The sequence below is a fragment of the Argopecten irradians genome, chromosome 4, assembly GCF_041381155.1.
Source record: "Argopecten irradians isolate NY chromosome 4, Ai_NY, whole genome shotgun sequence".
Lineage (NCBI taxonomy): Eukaryota > Metazoa > Mollusca > Bivalvia > Pectinida > Pectinidae > Argopecten > Argopecten irradians.
In genome coordinates, this window is record NC_091137.1 from 35471471 (window position 1) to 35488487 (window position 17017).

At 33.9% G+C, this 17017-nt stretch overlaps 1 long non-coding RNA gene across 1 annotated transcript in view; it reads left to right on the forward strand.

Moving 5' to 3' along the window:
• LOC138321468 (uncharacterized) overlaps positions 1–17017 on the forward strand; it is a 37615-nt gene that overhangs the window by 5147 nt on the left and 15451 nt on the right. The window lies entirely within an intron of this gene.

The window sequence follows — 17017 nt, forward strand, 5'->3', positions numbered from 1 at the left end:
TGGCATAATTTATTCAAATCGTTGGCGTCAATTAGCATGTGCAATTCTGTTTGTATTGCATGTAAACTAAATCATCGCAAAACGTTTTTCTTTGTCGAATGCCCTACGGTATATGTTTTGTTCTGTCAGTAATTGAAATGCATTACACTATTCGTGAACTAACGTGAGATTGCTTCAATATATATATTTCAGTAGTTGCAACTGATGCTTATCATCAGCTAATAGAAAGAGTAACAGGAAATTGAACCAAATGAAATGGTCATCTGTTTTAAAATTCTTTTTCAAGACTGGATGGTGCTAATTAGACACGTTATATCGATTTACTGTATAACGCTTCAAATTAGAGGGTTTATGTTTCGCGGTTTCCTATACAGGTCATATGCACGGATGTTAAATTTGGCAGATCACCGAATCATTTAATTTGTTGGAAAATAAACCACTGTTAAATATTCCTAGGTATGTCAACACTTTTCCTAAATATTTCGTTGATGTTTGGATCTCATTTAAAATTGTAATATAGCGAAAATAATCCATTCGCGAAAAGTAACCGTGATGCAGTAATTGAGATAACGTAAAATGATTCATGCAGAAGTGGATATTCTGATATCATGATCACAACGCATTTTATCACACGGAGTGGTAGATTGTGAACTAAGTGAAATAATATACCTAGCATATGGCAAATGAAACCCCTTATTTGATATGATATTTGTAGCAAGGTGATAAGTCACGTTTTTCATATAAAATAGTTGTAATATTCCATCGATTAAGGTTGGAACTGAATCTAACAATTAAATATATAATCTTTTTATGAACTGGGTCTTTTTTAAACACAAAAATACATTTAAACCCCCCGACATATTATACATCTGGAGGCTGCAAATGTTGGGGCTTTTGGTCAGCCTTTAAAAATATAAACAAAATGAATTGGATCTTAGTATTAATGAAGTTCAGTATATTATACAAAACGAGTTTTTTGTTTCTCTTTTTAAACCAAGTGAAAAGCACTTTAATTTATATTAATTTATATTAATTGATAATCGATCTAAATATATTAAATTAAGTATTCGCTTTAAGTACGCTGATTGGTCGTTATCGCAATTTTCAAAGAAAGTAAATAAGCATATACTGAAAATGCAGTTTATTATTGCGAGCGGATAGGGGTGGATTTCTCGCGACGGTATGTCAAGCACATGTCAAATAAATCTTTTTAACATAAAATCGCGACGAAAAAGTAGTTGGACAGAAAAACGTGAAATGAAGTCACCGCTAAGGTAAGTCGGTTAAACAGAAGGATTTCTTCGTTAGTTGAGCAGTGCTTCAAATGCTGGCATGTTATATATATATTTGAACAGTATGTCTCGTCGACAAAGAATGGACTCGCAACATATAAGCAGTCAGTATTCGTTACTTTCATTGCCGGTCGAGATGCTTCTGAAAAATAAAAATAAAATCCACGTACTGAATATTTCAAAGTCGTCTAATGCGATAGAAGCAGACCATCAGATAACATTTCATTTATGTGGGTATTTTTATGTCCAGACGAGTTCAGCGATCGTTACAGGGGCTTTCTAGTGGAATTACGTGGTCTCGCCTGTAATCAATGCAAATTGTCACAGATCTATACCGATAACCAATATTATTTGATTCAGCGATGTGAGGTCGACTACTGAATTCAATAAAACGGTATCCTTGTAATGTAGTCACATGTAAGAACAATTCCATTCCCAACTGATTCCGAACATTCTATGGTATCATCTCATTGCAAATTGCATCAAAAGAAACGTGTTGTGTGAACTCTTGAATCGCCTATTTGTTTTCACAATTGTATTTATTTTGTTGGTTGATTGGGCCTAACATCCTATTAACAGCTATTGTCATTTTAGGATGACCATCCTTGAATGTAATGTGTTGGATTAGTGAATGCATGTGTGTCTTGGGAGCCTGCTGTGTATTCGAGTTGTGTCCCTTGTAATATATGTTTTTAGGCTCCTGTTGCCCTATATAGTGCTACGTAGCCTTCAAAGACACCGAATAATATACCCCACTTGGTCACACAATACTGACAACGGGCAAAATAATCGTCATAATCCCTTTTTGCATTCAGCGTTCAACAAGAGTGTTCGAAATAAAACTTCAAATATACTTTTGTAAAGTATATTCAGAATTGCTTTATGTTTTATTAATTTTGCAAGGGCTTCCTATGAAACGTGTACTCAGCCAAAAGTCCAGAAGGACTAAGCTCCAAGAGCAAGTAATTAGGCCTGCTACAATGTTGACAAAACTAATTTGTATGGTACAACTTTACACCAGAGTACACATTGAAACACCTCGTAATCTATATCAAACACTAAACGACATAAATAGTGCTCCACTATCTCTGCCTTATCAATGTATCAACAAAACTATAGATCCGTTTTGTGTTACATAGTAATGGTCAAAGATTACTCAAACGATCTGCTAGCAGTGATTTGGTTATCAGTCAGTTAATCAGTATCCAAGTGTCTCTTATTTCGCTAATCAACAGTATTAATGGATAACTCATATTTGGCCAAAGAGTAACAATCATGGCTCACATTTAGCCAACCATCATTATTCATGAATAACTCACATATAGCTATTTACAATAAATCATAACTCACAATCAGACAATTATTAGTAATCGTTTGCCACTTTTCGTTAATCGGTGAAAATGGCAGCTCTTATTTAGCATAATTCTTATTTGTACAAAACTAGTATATAGTAGTGGACATACCGGTTAATTACCTGGTTATGAATAAACATTGTGTAAATGTCTTCGAAATGTTATTAAAGCCTATTGTACAAATTGTACAAAACGTGTCTTTCCATTAATTGTTTTCCCTCTGTATACTGATAGAGATAGTATAAATAACATTGTTGACAACAATATCTACAAACGCAATATAATTGACCTAATTTCTCGGTTTCAATGTATCCCTCTCGTTTGAATATGTTATTAATGTGCGTATGAAAATTGTTGAAATATGTTCGTCGTTTTTATTTGTTGCTAACACGAACATCTCGCGTGATTATCTCTCTTTGTAATTGTGCTTTGTCTTTCACCACGACGATAAACACCAATTTATAGTAACTATTGGTAATGTATAAAAATCCACTCCTCTTCCGTTCAAATCAGTTGATCACCGTGTAGAATGAATAAAGTGCGAATCTGGAAACATTCATGACACTCCTTGTGTTTCATATTAACTGCTATTAGGTGACCTTTGGTGTTTCGAAGAGATAGAGTATGAACAGCAATCAATCTTCAGATATAGGGCTATTTGCATTGTACTATATCCACGTTGCTGTTCACAGTTCACTAAATCATGTATTGAAGTGAACATTTATCACATAACCAGTGCCACTGAATCTGGACGAGATAAGGGTTGGGTGAGAGAAACAATGCTTCGAATTTAGATCTGTTAATTGTTTTTAACAAAGCTTGAAACTAAATCATAGTAAGGTGTATATAGCACCTCTAATGGCGCAAAACCATGCGTCATATCCAGGAAATTCATTTCAATAAATAGACATTGGTGTTATAGTGTTATACTAACATTTAAGTTTATCAAAAATCCTCACACATTTAAGGAATAAAGAAATAAATTAAAAATTTAATTAATTTGAAACGGTTATGATAGTTAAGCGTTGTACCTACAATCAAAATGTCATGAAAATATTCAGACCTGAAGAATCACTTCGTTGGTATCAGGAAATGGACTTGTAAGCCCTGTAGATTAGTGCACCTTATTACTGTAATGGAAAGGTCAGAAAGCAAACCTTTGGGTTGAAAAGCATGGTTTAGAAAATGCCATGTAGTTGAAAGAGTGGAGTTAGTGCTTCCGGAACAGTCAATCCCCTGGCGCATTAATTCAAGAAAACCAAAAAGTGAAATATGATGATGTTAAGAGCGACAACCTATTTTGTATGGGTTTTTATTGAACTGTGCATTTGAAATGAGATGTGCCTGTGATGAAATAGTGTTGCAAATATATCAGAAACATCTACACCTTCATGATTAACTGTTATTCGAAAAAAAGAATTTGTTAAAATTCCTAAACAAATGTGTTTTGTCATCTTGTACATTGATACTACTAACACAAAACTACTGCAAAACGTTGTTCAATTATTCATCTAAATGGCATAATGCTTCGTAGATCAAGAGAAAAACGTTATCTTTGGATTAATATACTCATAAATTAATTCAGAAAAAATACAAAGTGATATTTGTTATGATGATCGTCATTTTAAATTCAATCGATTTGGTTTTCATATTGCTATCATAAATATGTTCCGTGTGGTTTATGTGTGTTTTAATTGCAAATGAAATTTTGTTTATGTGGGTTGAGCACTAAGTTATGTGTCATTACACGCACGTGTTGATTGAGATAAACTGAATCAAATACCACTGAACTAGCGGGGAGCAAGACTGTATTTTCACCATTTATTTCACTTTAAACTTTAAATCATCGTATTTTTTTTTATCAAAACATTTTTTTCATTTTCATTTTTTTAAAATTTATTTTCTATTATCATGAATATAATAAATATTTATGTTGACCAAAATCCTACAGTTATTATTACGACTACTACATTACATTTAACCCACTGATCCTCTTGCAAAATGTCTCTCTTTTATAATTTAGAGCATTGGAATAAGTATCAGCATCTGGTAATTCATCATCCAGAACTTCAGCATATAATATAACTAATCGTCTGGCATGTCAGTTTTTGACTTTGGTTTATTGGATAAATTAGGGTCTGATCGAATTATTAGATATATCGATGCATGGTTCGATTTTCATTTCTGTCTATCCATGAGCCAAGCAATAGCCTAAGGGTGCCTGATATTCCGATATTAGTATTTTTTAGAGGACAAAGGCCATATTGACACGAATCATTACATTTGTCGAAATAAATATAAATCAAATAGATACCAATAGTAAAATCTAAACAGGTAAAGCGTTCTACCTTAACACACAAATGTTTTAATATCTGCGAGAAATACTCATTAAAGAACAACACGGCAAGCGGTGAACTCTCTTAAAGTTATGAGCCCACATCTTTGGGATTCAAATCAAGATCGTGGTTTCTTTATTATTGTAAATCGGTATCAGGGAGACGCTTCCATCCTAATTAACACTGGGTATTTTATCAATGCCCGTTTCAAAGATTTTGAAATTGATCAAATGTTCTAGCTAACAGATACTTGTTATGTTCTATGTAGGCATGTCGTTAAATACCAAAAACAGAATGTACTTTGTAAGAAGGTAAGGTCCAATAGATATGCACTGAAAACAGGTCGGCTAGTCAGTAAACCATGGCGAGATGATGAATGATAGATAGGCGTTCTGGATTTGTATGACAGACTTCGGATTGCCATCTTAAAGTAAAGTATACCTCGCGAACCTTGACGCACCCAGAGCTCCATTGCCCTAACTCCGCCTTTTTCAAATGAGGCAAGCCGACACTGAAAGAGCAATAGTTGTTGTAAGGGACCATGTACTACCAGCAGGGAATACATTAATAATAGTCTCATGGAGAAAAACTAATTAGGAAATATTTGCCTTGTGTTTGTCCCTGAAAGGCCGTCAATCAACGTTTCTCATTAATGTTAATGTCGCCAAGGTCATATAACGCACTTTAGCAATAACGTTTTAACTAGTCGTGTATTACAGTTACTGCGCATAGGGCAAATAAATACATAAATATTTGAAAGGGAAGGTTGAACAAACGATAGAAAAGATACCATATAGCTTGTAGATCTCGATCTACCTTACATCGATAATATCCAATGTTACAATGAGTTAAAAGTACATAATCTGGCGTCCGATTAAATTTCATGTACTTTGCGGTCAATTTGAAATCTCGAAAATTAATCGAAACGAAACTGAGAAAGTTCATCGCCATTAGAAAAAGCTGTCAGGCATTGAAATACGAAAGTGAACCAGCCCAAAATAAATTAATGGAGAATTTATATTCAGGCCGTAATACGCTCTTACTTACTAGAACAACAGAAACAGGAAGACGATATCATTTTTAATATGCAAACAATATCATTGGCTGAAACTATATTTCTCAATAATGATGTAAGTTTTGGAAATATTATTTTCAGCTAAACTCAGTAGTCTCAACAAATTTCGTAATTTTATCATTCCTGGAGAATACTTTTTGCGAAATGAAAATTGGATAGGATTAACTTTCAATCATAGTTAAATGAGAGTTGGTTTACATTGTAAAAGTAGAGTACTGTTTTTTTTAAATTTAACTTCGCAAACTATCAATATTTGCGAAAATGTTATCCTCTATATATTACGTAGATACGCATATATTCTACAGTACGGAAATGGAAGCCTCTCATGAGAAAAATATAGGCTGATGCAAAGAGAGACCGATATCATAATGCATTTTAATACTATTTGAGCTATCATACAAAATACACACGCAAATAAGTAGCTAACCAATGACGTCACAATATATTTTGTTGACCTGATTAGGAAAGCCTTTTTCACTATATTTGAGTACAGCCTGGTCCTTTTGAAATATTCAACTTTTGTATTAATAAAAAACAGGATATACACAACTGCGCTACCTTGGGATCCATTCAATCCACCTCATTCAAAACAGGAAGAGAAAATGTAGCTCCAGCTAATGAAAACGAGCACCAAAACACGACCATATAATGAAAAGTAATATTACCGCCTGTTATTTAGTAATATATGTTTACACTTTGCAACGTAGGTTTGAAACAAACACTTATCAAATCAATTGTTTGTTTTATGAATGAGTGGTTCCATTTTCAACTAGAACACTGACACGTCAGAAAGGGCCCCGCTATGTGTCTGACGTGCCAAGATGACTGATTTGCAGCCTTTTTGATTCTAATCATATCATGTAGCCATTTTGATTCAAATCATATTGACTTTAATTAATATATTAAGCAATGAATAATCTTATTTATTATGTCATAACAAATTGTTAATAAGTCCAAAAATGGAAAATGTGTCCACAACCTTTGATGCAGTGACCCCATGATCTTACCTTTGGTCAGTCAAAACTTTGGTGAGTTGACTTCTTGTTTAATTCTGAACAACTCTGCTTCATTATAAATGTTGTAGCAAAATGTTCATGAGAAAATATTTTTTTTTTTAAATTTGACCTTGACCTTTGACTTAGTAACCTTGGCCCATGACCTTACCATTGGACAGTCAACTCCTTGTTTAATTCTGAACAACTTTGCATCATAATATTATAACAAAATGTTTATCAGTTATAACAAAATGTTTATCAGTTAAGAGCAACAACATTGTGATTTTTTTAAATGTTAAAATCCAAGATGGCCGATTTTTTAATTTAATTTCAGCCTGAAAACTTACCAAGCAGATCTAGGATGGATGGGGAATCATCATGTAAAATATGGGGAAAATACTCCACTCCCTTCCATCATTAATGTGCAAAAGAAAAAAAACGGACAGACGGACGGACGGACAGACAGACGGACGGACAACCTGATTACTATAGGGCACCCGCATCTCGATGCGGGGCCCTAATTATGTTTTATGATAAAATATTTATCTTGGGTGGGGATTTTCTCATGACAGAAACAGCCATAACAACTTGCCTTTAATGTTAATATAAATCTCTATGGTATCAACAATGTAGTATATTTATACGGTGATTGTACTAATTAATCATGCATGTGGAATATCTCTTCGTGCTATCAACTAAAATATTTTTAATTAAACTCCTTTTTCAACAGTGAGTCAATTCTACTGGATATTAGGATTAAACAATGTTCCGAAAACGTACCGAAGATAATCAGTGTAAATTTGAAATTTAAAGCCACAAGGTGGATTATTGTTTAAGTATATATTATGAAAGTTGTTGCGCATGATTCCATGAAACTGAAAATTAATCAAGCGACTTCCTTTACGATTTGAATGATTGAAGGCAATGTAAATAATTCAATAGTATATTTTTATGATGTATACGTTTATAGTAACCAATAACCGTCTTTAAAGCCTGTTAACACTAGAAGATAGCAAAATTAAGTTCAAAAGGTGTTTTTTTTAAACTATGTTTGCCTACACAGCTTTGTCAAATTCTGTACATTAAACTTAACAAGACTAAACAGCTGAAACAAGAAATGATTTTTAAAAATATCATATGACAACAGAATAAAATCATTACCAAAAATGGAACAGTCCGTAATTAACAATCATAATTTTAAAACGTTTTATGCTTCCTTTTGGCAGCATATGCAACTTACGTTAAATTTTTCAATCTGTATCTCGAGTGTTTTTTCGTATGATATAAGAATAAGATCTGTTTAGGCAATCCAATACGAAATGCGTCACTGATTCTTTTCATCGTTTATATACTATATATGGGGGTTAACATCTCCCTAAGGACTACCCAAGGTTTCCAGAAGGAACTCAAAACACCAAGTACAATTGCATTATCATTCTATTTGGATTAGACACAATTCGTGATGATCCCAACGTGGTCTCGGTCGCACCACAAGTGTCCTACCCACTTTAACACCAACACATTTTAACTTTTAACAAGCTTCCTTGGTTGATTTCTTATCTCTCTTGTCCTTGAGAAGTTTCTGATGCATTTGAAAGGTGATGGTACATATCGATTTAAATATAGTTAGAAAAGCGTGTGATAAAGGTAGTTACATTTACATTTGAAAGCACATATTGATACTGTCTACACCTCCATACTATGTCATAGTGCAATTAGCAGCATTATCTATATCATAGGTTGTATGCATTGTGACTAGAATGTGATATGCTCTGACTGTGAAAAGAAACAGGGAATTTTACTTGCAGCGGATTATTTTATCTAAATAGGTTTAAACAGGTTAAAAATGTCATATCGCGAACACTAGCGATTACCATAGGTATAATATGTAACATTGTTTTTTCTCTTTTAATTGAATGCTTTCTCGAAAAGGTGCTAAAAACATTTATCTATGTTTCATAAGATGCACAGTTAACGATTACCGTCTTATTGAACGTACTCGTTGAAAACAGGATTATTCCGTTGCTTCTGTCAAGTAATACATAATATGTTATGCTAGAAAACTTTGAACTTAAATATCAGAGAGAACGCACTGTTTTCCCAGTCACAAAACAAACGGGTTACTCCTGTTCAATATGTACATGTGGAGAATTTCAACTTGCCTTCCTAACACTAACCATTTAGTGAACTCTTGACGCTAGAATCCGTTAGCAAGGTATCTATTAACGTTGGGGTATTGTGAAGTATGTTCATATTGGTGAGATTTCGTGCAAACATCAACAGTGAGTAATATGAAACTTGTAGTTGAAGGGATCATCTACACGCAGAATTTGACTCATAGCGGACAAATCATTAGTTAGGATCAAACTTCTGTGAATCAGACACGATTTATTTGAATTTACAGCTCAACTGTAGAACAACAAACTATATTTAGTTCTAACTATCATGTTTCTTCGCTGATATTGAATGTCATGACGGGTCTCAATATTTTCCTCAAAAGAAATTGAAAATATGAACACGTATCGAAATAGATTAAAAATCGTTGACGTGAAATTCAATATCTATATCAATATACCAAGACAATGGTAGATACGAGTTCTATAATCCGGCGGATAGCTGCTGCCGCCCTATTTCTTCAGTCATCACCAAGAGATAATTACTAGAATTAGGTTCTTGAGCGTTAAAATAAAATCGTCTCTATTTTCTAAATAAACACTAATTTTGAAAAATAAACAAACGTAACATTATGAAAGTGTTTTTGAATGGTCTGCCATATCTATATACTGTATAACCGGCTAGTTTAGCGGGTCTAATTTTTTCGCGATTTTGACTTAATCCATAAAAATTAGAATTCATTTTCAAGTTTGCAAATTTCACAATTTATTTTTTAGTCATTTTCTATATTTCGCGAATCAAGTGTTCGTGATCAAAGCAATGCCCCGACGAAATCTTGAAAATAACTACAGTAAAACATGTGTCTATGTAAATGCTATTATGATTGAAAAAGGGGCAATTAGTAACTCTCTGATAGCTAATTTGGTGTACTCCGGCTCGAGAACTGGTACATATTATACCTATAGTAACCTTTTTTCGTGGTTAGGTGTGAACATTTGCTTCACTGAAATGTCCGTTTAAGTGATAACTACGTGTACATATAAAGTGAAGACTTTATTGCAATCTTGATGTCGTGTGATAATATTTTAGATTTCCGATATTCAAGTCTCTTATGCTATATTCAATAGTAAAAGACAATTTCTATGTTTAAAGGGACAATTCGGTCTAAGAGAACATTAAAATTTGTACATATATTGGAAACAAACCAGTTCTAATGGAAATTAGATCAGTCGGTTTTACTGTGATATGCCAGAAAAGCCCATGGTGTTGAAATGTGTGTGAAATATTCAAACTCGCTCGCTGTCCGCCATTACACATTGTGGTCAAAAGTCTTGTATGCCGAACCATGTCCCTTGCTCGTAAAGTAATGCAACTTTTGTCTAGAACTGCTCAAATCGCTCTGACAGTAGTGTGTTTACCTTATTAGGTGAATTGTCTTACCTAAAAATCATTTTATCACCTCCTCAGTGGTTATGTAGTTCATTTGTTTAGCGTGCGTGACTTTGGCTCGGGTAAGGGTACAACGTATACATGTACCTGCTTTATCGTATTGATCAACGATTTGTAATTTCAATGGTATCAATTAAAATACTTTACAATGACGGGGAATTTGTCAATATTTTATGTTATATGTTTCATAAGAAAGGTAGAACAATACATTTATGCCATATTTTGCTTCTTGGTTATGTAATAGAATAAGCCTCAGTGAATTGTCCCTTTAATAATACGTTGTATATTCATTAGATCGACAATGTGTCGTGAAAGTTTCATGATATTTGTTTTCTGTAATCAGCGTTTGGCATGTTCTATATCTATTCATAAATCTTGATTTAAAGACGATAGTTACTTTTGTGCTTTTGATTCAATCACCTTACTGGTATTTGAATTATTTTAATTGCGTTGATATAAATCAACTTAAAAATCAAATTTTTATCACTGACACAAAATCTACCTATTTTTGCAAAATAGAAATTACCGGAAATTGGTTTGAATAAACAAAAGCCGTTTGCTGATTTACGAGAACGTATTTAATTGTCTGTTCGTCGTTCATAATCATACAAACCCCAGGCTAGCTAACGGTATCCGAGTCCGGCTACGTTTTACAAATTACTCGTAGCGTGCGATAAGAAATCCGTATATGGGGTCGACAATTCTATAATACAGATATAATATTTTGTATATATGATATGAGAAATAAATCATATGTTTTATTGATAATATGGATTTTATGACAATGGCACTTCCGGCGCCTGATAGTGATAAGCATCATATGTGACGCGGAGTTGGCTTTCTAAATTCGAAAATAACTGATAACATATCTACTCGTATAAATCAGTTCGATAGATACTATAATATATCCACATTAACAATTCAGATCAAAAGACGAAAATGCCGTATATTAATTAGTATTTGGTGAATCAATAAATCTTAAAGGTCATGAAGTACTCTGTTCACTAGATGACAAAATTACAAAAATGTTAATAATGAATTCATGCCTCGCTCGAGAAATATCACTTTTCAGCAAGAAATAGTTTTCATGGAATGTTATTTGGGTAAAAACGTTAGTGAGGGATTCTACAGGCTTCCGTAAGTGACGTGCATGTTGCGTTTGCGCATAAATAACAAGCTAGTGACGTCACCATTTTGCTGTGCAGTTTGTTCTTTTCTATCTTTCCTTGCATGACTAACGTATGACTATGAAATTTTGTCTTCATTCTAAACATTTGGCTGATAAACAAGCAAAGTGACGAATACAAGCCAAACAAAGACGAACCTTATAGACATAGATAGTTTGCTAAAGTTCAAGCAAACTGCTTTTTTGAAACCTGTCTTATTTTATTAGGTTTCCCAGGTAGATAAAATGTTACATATATAGACAATGATCGAAAAACGCCACAGACAGCAAACCAAGATGTGACTACTGCGAACATACTTATTTCCGCGTACCATTACATTTCGTCGTCGATTAGAAACCGCAAAAATAAATTGTCTTTAACACTTTATTAGCACAGGTTTATATGATCCATAAGGCTCCAAATCGCGAAATCAGATCTTCGTGGAAAAAAAAGCTGTGAGGTTAGAAAATACGAAACCGAGACACCGCGAAAATAATTTTTGTGACGGAATTCGGATAATTCCTGTTCGGATTGACGAACGTCGGCCACAGGATAATTCTAACTGTAGGAATACAAAACATCATTACCGGTTACAATAATTCGAACTGAGAGGCTCTGATCCCTCAGATACATCTGTAATAACTACGGGTGATTTTGCCTTGTGCGTGCTGCAGGAGCTGCGTTATAAATCGTTTACAACCGCCGAGAGCCTACTCGACGGGTTAAGTGATCCAATAATAGGAATCACTTCGGCCACAATGCGCGCCAAATGGATGGTCAGTCGTGTGCTAGTCCCGAGTCCCACCCTAATAATGTCCTCCTCATCCCTAGGGCCACCGGTCATATTTGTCTCTAGTATGTGTCGAAAGTGGTACGCGGACAAAGCCATTCTTGTATTCTAAAAATCAAGTTTATTGTGTAAATCGTGACCCGACGACCTTATTTGGCTTTCACAAAGGGTTACACAGTCCAGAAAATCATGGAGAAACCCTGCGGAAGGGTTTAAATCATCACAGAATACTTAATGTTGTAGAACTTATATGATTTAATATAACAATAAAGGTATGACAATGAAAGCGATATACATAATACAAGTAAACGATACGCATATTTAGTACAACTTAATTAACATACCTTAATCATCTGTGCAAATTCCCGGAAAAAAAACAAGTTGGCAAACATATTCAATATGGCGGAATTCTAATATATTGATGTCATGTTGGTACTAACACTGTTTTTTTTCTAGAACTACAGTATGTCTGGTTTGGTAAAGTATAAGGTTACATTATATTGGTATCAATATCGGATGCAATGCATTTTGATAGTACTATAAAATGAACGAGAATTTCACTTTTACAAATATGAACCGGTTTCGGTTTCGCTGTCTCCCTACAAAGCACAAAACATCGTATACATGAGAGGACATTCTAAAATGACATTAGCTGTTAATAGGTCGTTAAACATCAACAAATCAACACACTAAAATTTCATATTATCAATTGCTGTCAAAACTACCACACTAAAACAGTAATCTTTTGTCTTCTTGGATCGAAGATACCGCCTGCAGTCTCAATTAGGTTCATACAATGCAAAGGAAAGTGGAGTTAAAATATTGACAACAATTTTGGCGGCAATGTCACGCATTGTCTCAAATCCTAAAGTTTCACGTTGTTCCGGACTTCGAGTAACGAGAGGCAGCAGATCCGTTACCGGAAGTTGAGTGACACCAGCACGCACGTCCTAGTCCGGATCCGATAGCCGACACAGGAATCATTGAAAATCAAATACGATGCCATTCGTAGTGTTATCACTCTCTGATATCTGTACACGTGCCTTTTGGAAACTTTGTTAATTTCGTGTGTCATCTCGATGTCGATGGTGATGTATTTCTTTCATTCATAATTACTTTAGTGAACATTTTTATAGTTTTTAGCTTTGATGAACAATGGTTATTCCCATAACGACTTCCTCGTAATTATAATCATTATGATAAAGTCACGATTTACATTTGTCATAATGCAATTTTTATTTGTTTAAAGCATCATTAAGACGCTTGCATCTCGTTTGACTTGCCATGATGTTTCTTCCTTTTTTAAACGTAATCAGTGTATCTTTAAAGTCGAAAAACTTTTTTTGTAAACAGTTCTGTCAGAACACGAAACGTCTATTGGGGATTCGGCAATGACAGATCTAGTAGCCACATTTACGAAACCCAAATCTAATGTTTCCAGTTCGGTTGACATTCAATGCGTACCTTTTGAAAATTCAGGGTAATATCACAGCATCGGCATAAATTTTGCAGCTAAAATTTAGATTTTGTGTAAAAAATCTTTATATTTCATTTAATAAAACAGAAAAAACAAAAAAAACGTTTTTTTTCTCTCACAAAAGCTAATACGTCGAAGTTTATCATGAACAATTGGTTTGGCTTAGTTTATTGTAATTATGGTAATGCTATTAAAGGATAGTCTCCCATGTATGCGGTGTCGCGTGTCTGTAGAGTACGATGTGTGTGTTTTGGTAGACTATGGTATATTCGTGTTGTGTCGTCTCGTATAGTGAAACTCCTGCCCGTTTCATAGTGCTATATCTCTTAAGTATGCTGCCGAAGACACCAAATAACACATTCCACCCGGTCACATTAAACTTTCGAACCAGTCGTCCCACTCCCATTAATGCTAAACGCTGAGCCGGAGCAGAATCATGGATAAAGCCAAAAACCCAATAATTATGGCAAATGGTTAGATATCGTGTCTGGAGTAGAGGTTGTGTAACATCCCTTTTTATAACACGTTAGTGAAGAATGGGGCAAAGGTAACCTGCTTTAAAAAAAATATCAGCAATGAATCAGTCAGCCTTTTTTTTTTATAAAGGAACGAAAAAGGTTTCTGATATTATATTCACGAATATATCATTCTGTTCTATAAGAGTTACTTCCCTTGATTTTATTCTAGATCGGCATGGAATACTTGAATCAAGTCTAGTCAAATCACTAATAAATCGATGCAGTTTTTAGATAACGCAGTTGTATACTATATTTTCAGATTAGATTAAAACAGTACAGTTAAAGCTTTTAACATTTTTAGACATTTAATGGATCTCTCCTCACACACAATATATGACCCAGTGGCATATCTAAATATATTTGATAAATCAGCCGAAACAAAAACAAAACATTTAACAACTTTCATCATTTCTAGAAACTTTCATCATTTCTTGATCAACAACAAGTCTTTGTCAGTTAAACAATAGTACATGTGCAGCATGCTCAATCTAGCAGGTCTTCTGAAGTTTTGTAACCAAAGGACATTTAAGCGTGTGGATCACGCAGATCACACTATTGTATTTGGATCACGTTTGAACTCGTTATCCATGTTTGATGTTGGTCTACGTTTGTCATATCAACACAATTGTTCTTAATTCCCAAAACAAGTGTCAAAGTTCTAAAAGGTATATAGAGAGTAATGGAGCATTCCACATTTTGAAATGACTAGGGTATTTAAAGCACATTGGGATTCCCCTAAGGCTCTAACATAAATTAAAACCAGTAGCGATTTATATTACGTTTTTTAGCACACATTTTTTCCTATTTGATGTTTGACGGAGAAAACATTAGGCAAAAACTCTTCCTATAGCTTATGCCTCACAAATCGTTACATTTTCCTTGATTTTGGTTCCAAGAGATGAACTGATAGTTATGGATTGTCATACGCGTCGATCACTCATTGTGACCCAGATTCAGTTGAACAAATATCAATGATAGTGATAATCCACGTAGTTATTTCCTTTGACATTTTAAGTTTAATATACATATAATGAGCATTTTCACACTGAAGAATCATCTCGATGAACAAAACGAATAATATCCACCCTCACAAAAGGATAGTTTTGTCGTAAAATAAGAAAAAAAACCTTATTACGCAAATGTCATCAAAGTGATTAACTATCCTTTACATAATATCTTAGAAATTAAAATGACCTTATGTGGAAACTTATTATGCTCGAAATACTGAAATTTATTGACTGACTTTAATTTGCATTCACGTGAGAGGATTACTAATTTAAAATAAGAATTGATTTGTTGAACTTTTAAGAAATAGGCTTTATATAACATTTAAGTGATTGAAGATTTGTTCGACAATCTCAAGCCTGAAAATGGCTTTCTGTTGAATGTAAAATAAAACCTTGATGCATATTGCAAGTTGTCTATCTTGTCACACCTATGCTTCAGCTGTGAAGAACAGGCATCTCATGTAGTCATGTCTTGAAACTCACGTGTCAACAAACTTGTTTAGTTTAAGATGTTTTTTTTTCGTAATTCTAAGTTTAACAAAAAGGTGGTCTTTGGTGAAAATCATTCAACAAAGGTCGCATAATGTTTTATTTCCGTTACAATTAATGTTTATTGTAAGATTATATCTAACATCCTATATGCTAAGTAAGGATTAATAAAGAAAGAACTGAGAAATATGTATGTAATATGTTGCATGTGAAGCTGCTTGCTAATGTGATTAGGGAGGCTGCGGTATATTTGTTATTGACGTATACTGCCACCCCGATAAACTTATATTTACCATTATACTGACTGACAATTGACAAAGATAAATCAGTCGTCCCACTGGACGTTACGCAGCATCAGGGTATCTTAATATAGCCACATTAAGTGGTGGGTGACTTGATATTTCAAAACATGACTGACAACCTTTTTGCACAAAACCACACCACACCAGTGAAACACAATATGGTGCGTTGAAGATCTATCTTAAACAATGTGTATAATAGGTTTTCATAGGAGTCACATTTTAGCGGTTGATTATGAAATCATTGCAGCATACATATAATTTCATTATCAACCAAAGGGCGTCATGGCTTCAATATGCTAGTTACAACAAGTGCCTAACATCTCCAGCTATTTCGTTTACAAGTTGTTCAATAATCAATTGCTGTTCTATCATCACGTGACATATGTCAACTACAGGAATTAAGAAATCAAAACCACACAATTTTAGATAATTTGATTGGTGCAGAACAAGGAAATTGTATTGCCATTATCTCTATCCTATTTCTCAATCATACTCGATAGTTCTAATGTATATTGACTTTAAGCGTCTTTGCGTGGGATATTTGCGGTTAAGTACGCAAAAACCCAAAAAATGAATAAATAGAACGAATTACAAAAGAACAAACAATATGCGAACAATTATCCGAGCGAATTTGTATCAAAGATAAGTATGTAT